Here is a 5665-nt window from a genome sequence, read left to right as displayed (position 1 = left end):
TTCCTGTTCGCGGACGACTCAGCCCTGCTGGTCTCTGGCAGGAACGGGTTGCAGGTTGAAAAAACCCTCAGCTCCGAGCTCGGCAGAATCTGCACCTGGCTCGCCGATAATAAATTATCATTACACCTGGGTAAAACAGAGTCCATTCTCTTCGGTTCGAAACATAATCTCAGCAAATCCGACGACTTCTCAGTTGCAGTGGGCGACATTATTGTCACAAGTAAGAAGGAAATTACATACCTAGGATCTATTCTTGAGGCAAACCTCTCCTGTGACAAAATGGCATCCAATGTAATAAAAAAAGTAAATCAAAGAACTAGATTCCTATACCGGATCTCCTCTCTGGTAAACAACAACACCCTGAAAACTCTGGCAGGAGCACTCATTCAAGGGTACTATGACTATGCTTGCACGTCATGGTACCATAGCACCTCCAAGGCGCTACAAATAAAACTTCAAACATCGCAAAATAAACTGGTCAGACTACTGCTTGACCTTTCATCTAGAACCCACCTCACCTCTGCCCACTTTGACAACCTAGGATGGCTTAGAGTAGACGACAGAGTACAGCTACTTGCAATGGGCCTGGTCTACAAGATCCACTACACCTCTATGGTACCCATGTACATGTCAAAATTCTTCCCAAAGGTCAAGGAATACCATGATCATAACACCAGAGGGAGCTCCACAAATCATGTGAAACCCAGATTTGGCACAAAAAAGGGGGAATACACGTTTCGCAATTATGCCACATCAAGGTGGAACGCTCTTCCCACAACTGTAAAGGAAAGTAAAACTATACTTACCTTCAAAACCTCTCTTAAAGAGCACCTTCGGGGGAGAGCATTGCAAAACTGGCCCCGGTAATGGTACAAATCTCAACCTGTCGTTCAATGGACAGCTTCCCCCCCCCCCCCATCTATGTATATACTCGCATTTTAGACTCTGTTACTAACTGTATATCTGTAGACTTGGTATGTCTTAAATGTCCGGTTAGGATGTATTTGAACGAAATCTAAAATGAAAATTGTAAACAAGCAATCTGTATGTAAAAAACCACCTGTATGTAAATTGTAAATAAGCCATCTGTATGTCAAATATGTCTTATATGTCTTAAATGACATGATGAATTGGAAATGGGGGACCCTGATGTAAACAAGACGAAAGTCTTTCTCTGGTCTGCATCCCCTTAACAATTGTATATTTTGAGCTGTACTGTACTGTACCCAATATATAAGCTGTTAATAAACTTTTCAATCAATCAATCAACAAAACTAATCCCATATAGGCTGCCAATGTTGCTGGTGTTGTGTATATTTTTCTAAGTTATGGAGGGTGTTTACAATTGTGATTTTGGCCTGATGTTTCCTATCTTTGTCCAGTCTTTGCTAAATAGGCACAAGACTGAGAGCAAAGTGATATGACTCCTCTAATTCTGAGTCTGGCATGTGTGGTGTGGCTGGAGGTTCCTGCAGTAGAGACATCAGCTGTTCTCCAAGGTCTGTGCTCTGTGGCCTCCTCCTTGTGTCCCGTGTGGAACGCTGGGCCGCTGCTGGTGCGGATCCTTGGGGGTTACGGGACCTAGAGGGCCTCCTCTCTGCAGAGGTTGTGGGTACCAGAGGTTGTGGGGCTGTAGGTGGTGGGGCTGGAGATCCATGTTCCTCTGTTTCGAATGTACATTGGGTATACATGCTCTCTCCATGTCTTCTACAGGGGAAGGATTGCCCAAGCTGCTTTTTGAACTATATGAAAAGAAACAACAACATGAAAACAATTAAAACCTTTTTTCTTGAGATTAATTTGTGCAATAGGAACATATTTATGTAATTTAAAATAAACTCTTTCATACCCTTTGCAATACATCATCACAAATTACAAAGTTACAAAATTATATAAATTAAAATATGTGCATACACACCTCCTTTGCTGTACATAGTGCAAAAGGAAGGACATTATATCGGTATACTTCCAGCCCTTTTGCGTGCCACCTGCAGATATATATATATAAAACTGGAGAAACACTCAGACGTTGACGGACTGCAGTGGTAAGTCTTACATTTTTAGCACGGGTTTTAACGATGACTTCCTCTGTTTACTGATATGTAATGTTACAAAGATAAGTTCTTTATCAGGAAAAAAGGACTAGGAATTTACGACTTGTCTTTTGTAGAAAGTGCGGACGTAAAAAACACAGAGGGAAAACGACGAAGAAGTCAGTGAGGTGTTTTTCTCTTTTTGAGAGGAGCAAATTATCCTTGTTCAGCTGGATGAAATACATTTACAGGTAATATTCATTCATCAATAATAGCGGGATAGGGGATGAAACAACAGGGAGCATGGACAAGATGGGAAAATGCGATCAAGAGAAAAGTAACATGGGCTGAGCTTTGGAAACCAGAGCCACATCGCATCAAGTTTCTTGTTCAGGCTGTGTGCTCCCAAGCCCATCGAACCTTCACATATGGGGCATAGAAGAGTCACCAGCATGCCCACTGTGCTCCAAGCGAGGAACCCTGGAGCCGATCTTAAGCTGCTGCCCAAAGGCGCTCGGAGAAGGATGGTACCGTTGGAGGCACGACCAGGTCCTTAAGTCTGTAGCTGAAGCTATTGCAGCAGGAATCGAGTCAGCAAAGCGGTCCAGACCCCTCAAGCAGACCATCGCCTTTGTCAGAGCCGGAGAGCAGCCAAAACGCACCTCGAAAACATCTGCAGGCATCCTGACCACTGCGAAGGACTGGTTGACCTTGAGAAACAGCTGAAGTTTACAGCGATCGCGGCCACTCTAGTCAATGGATGTTATTCCACCTGACGCGCCGCGTTACGGCTCAGAAGTGTCCCAGAAGCGTCTCGGCGCTGGGCTCCGCAAAAAATACGCGGCTGGTCTATTTTCGACGCGAGGCGTTGCATAGCGCCGGGCAGGAAGTGGACCGGTCGGAGCATCCAGTCCCCAAAATAAACTAATTTTGCAGACCCTATCCCTCCATAGTCTTTCAAGTAGGAGAATAAAGGCCAGCGTTCTCCTCCTCCTCCTCCTCCTCCTCCTCCTCCTCCTCCTCCTCCTCCTCCTCCTCCTCCTCCTCCTCCTCCTCCTCCTCCTCCTCCTCCTCCTCCTCCTCCTCCTCCTCCTCCTCCTCCTCCTCCTCCTCCTCACTGTGTAAATTATATAGAATAATTATGTTAATAATTTTATTTTACCACTAAAATACAGCAACATATCTTTGATTAATGTCGTTTATAACTGGACTATTACAATTATTATTAACTTTGTCTGCACAAAGTAGTCTGTCCAGGAAATATGCCCAAATCAACAAAAACTTAGAGCCAGCACACAAGACGCTCCGCTTCTGAAACGCGCCCGGTGGGTTTGACGCAGTTTAGAGTATTAGGAATCAGCCATTGTCTTACTGTTTGTGATCATCAGCTAACATCAGCTCTCATCCTATGCCATACGTAGTAGCATCGTCGTTTCACCCTACTTTTATCCAATAAACCTGTGGACAAACTTACAACCGTCTTCAGAATCTTGGTGAAGAGAAGGCGTTTATCTGACTGCCAAGATATATTCAGTTTACATATCGAGGGCAGGCACAAGGGTTGTTTTTCACCACAAGTGTAAATAACCATAATAACCTTCACATATTCCCCAATCATTACTGGTATTTATAGGACATTGCATGACCTTTTTCTTTATTTGATCTCATTGCCTATTTTGTAATAATTTGTGTCGATGACATAGTGCTTGTTTAAATGTTTAATGCATATGAAAGGTTATTCATATTTATACACACAATTTGTCTTTCTCAGGATATACTCATACCAGATATTTAGAGGGAAGAGAGTGGATTCACAAATCCTCCCGGGGTCAATGTCCATACACTGGAAAGTCCTCTCTCACATCCTGAAAGGATGCTACTGCAGGATCCACTAGAACAGTCGGATAGTTTTGGAGTTGACATTTATGTCAAAACTGTCCAATATGTTGAGAACTTAATTGAAGCCAGACAATGACAATCACAATTTAAATCTGAATACTAAAGAACCATCATCTAATGTACTGCTTTACTGCTTTTGTTCAAGGGAGTGGCAAGTTTAAAAGTGTAACAATGATAAAATACAAAAATAATTCTACCAAAACTCTTTTATTCATAAAAGCTGCAGGTGTAAAAAACTGTTGCTATATATCAGTGGTTCTCAAACTTTTTCTGTCATTCCCCATTTTGAACAGGTGGGCCTTTTCAAGCACCACTTGTCCCTCATCCCTCAATAAATTAAGAAATCCTTCCAATGTGTACTATTGGTCAGTAAAAAATATAAAACACAGTTTAAAAGGGGAGTGATTAGTAAATATGCATAAATAAAAAGAAAGAATGCAGACTAGGTAAGATAAAGATAGGAGAGGAGTTTATCAATTATGTGTTATTGCTTGTGAGCATATTCTAATGTGTTTTGGATTATTGAAATATATACAGTTCTGTTTCATATGAGTGTTGAGAGCTGTATCCATACATCTCTTCATTTTGCCCTCAAAGTGCACCAGATTTGTCATGATTCTCATGTTATGTCCCGTTTTTAGTTTTGTATGTCTAGGTTTGGGTTTATTTTGCTGTTCGGTTCTCCCTGGCCCTTTCTCATTTCTCTAACTCCCCTCCTCGACTCCTATCCTCGACTCCTATCCTCGACTCCTATCCTCGATATTTAGTGCCGCCCACAGGAGATGCGAGCGGAGGAGCCGAGGAGGGGAACCGAGGAGAGAGGAGGGGAAGCAGCAGGCGGTTAGAGAAATGAGAACTCCTCTCCTCTGAGCGGTCATTTTAAAGAGACGTCCATTAATGATGACAGGAGGCACAGCAGCCCTCTGTCTGATGGACAGATGTGTTCATGATGACTTATATATTTACATTTAATTCATTCACAGTGCGGTATAATGAGACAATAACAGGCTGCAGATGCGGACATATACACACACATATATTTATGTATATATTTATATAAATACAATTTCAGAATCAAACAGAGCACTCTCATAATAACGTAACACTATAAAAAAATTTATTACGGGCCAAAAGTTGTATTTACAATTAAAAGTAAACTGAGGACACCAAACCAACTGAGACCTGTCTGTCCGCTGCATCTACGCACACACTGTACCACACACACCTACACACTGTACCACACACACCTACACCACACACACGCACATACAGCTCCTAAAACAGGCTATAGCCGTTGTGTATTTTATTATGTGAAGCACTAAATGGTTTTAGAAAAATATGGACTCTTTGTTTGTAGATATCTACTAAACTACAGCAAATAAAGAGAGTAGGCCTGTTATACTGAGTGATATATATTATACACACTGCTCTGCTTTCTGCACGGACCTCACAGCTGTTCTCACTGTAAACATCGCGTCGCGATGAGAGCAGTTAATAAAATAATATCCAGGGGATGCATGCAGAGCTGTCATTGGCTGAGATAAGTCCGGCCGTGCGGCACGACTCTTTGAAACATCGCTGTTCCCGGAAATGCATCCGCGAAGGAGCCGTGGAGGACCGTGGAGGACCCATCAGTGTATCCTTGGTTATAGCTCCTCCAGAGAGCCTCCTCGACGCTCGATCCTCGGTCCTCGATGTGCATTTAGAGAAATGAGATGTCCTTCAACATGGCG

The 5665-nt window shown here is 42.7% G+C and overlaps 1 pseudogene; it reads right to left on the bottom strand.

Annotated features, from left to right (window-relative positions):
* Positions 1-1274: 1274 nt before the first annotated feature.
* On the bottom strand, positions 1275-2716 carry LOC117544173 (annotated as a pseudogene).
* Between the last annotated feature and the right edge of the window lie 2949 nt (positions 2717-5665).

This window comes from Gymnodraco acuticeps, unplaced genomic scaffold, assembly GCF_902827175.1.
Source record: "Gymnodraco acuticeps unplaced genomic scaffold, fGymAcu1.1, whole genome shotgun sequence".
Classification (NCBI taxonomy): domain Eukaryota; kingdom Metazoa; phylum Chordata; class Actinopteri; order Perciformes; family Bathydraconidae; genus Gymnodraco; species Gymnodraco acuticeps.
This window is presented reverse-complemented; position numbering and strand designations above follow the sequence as displayed.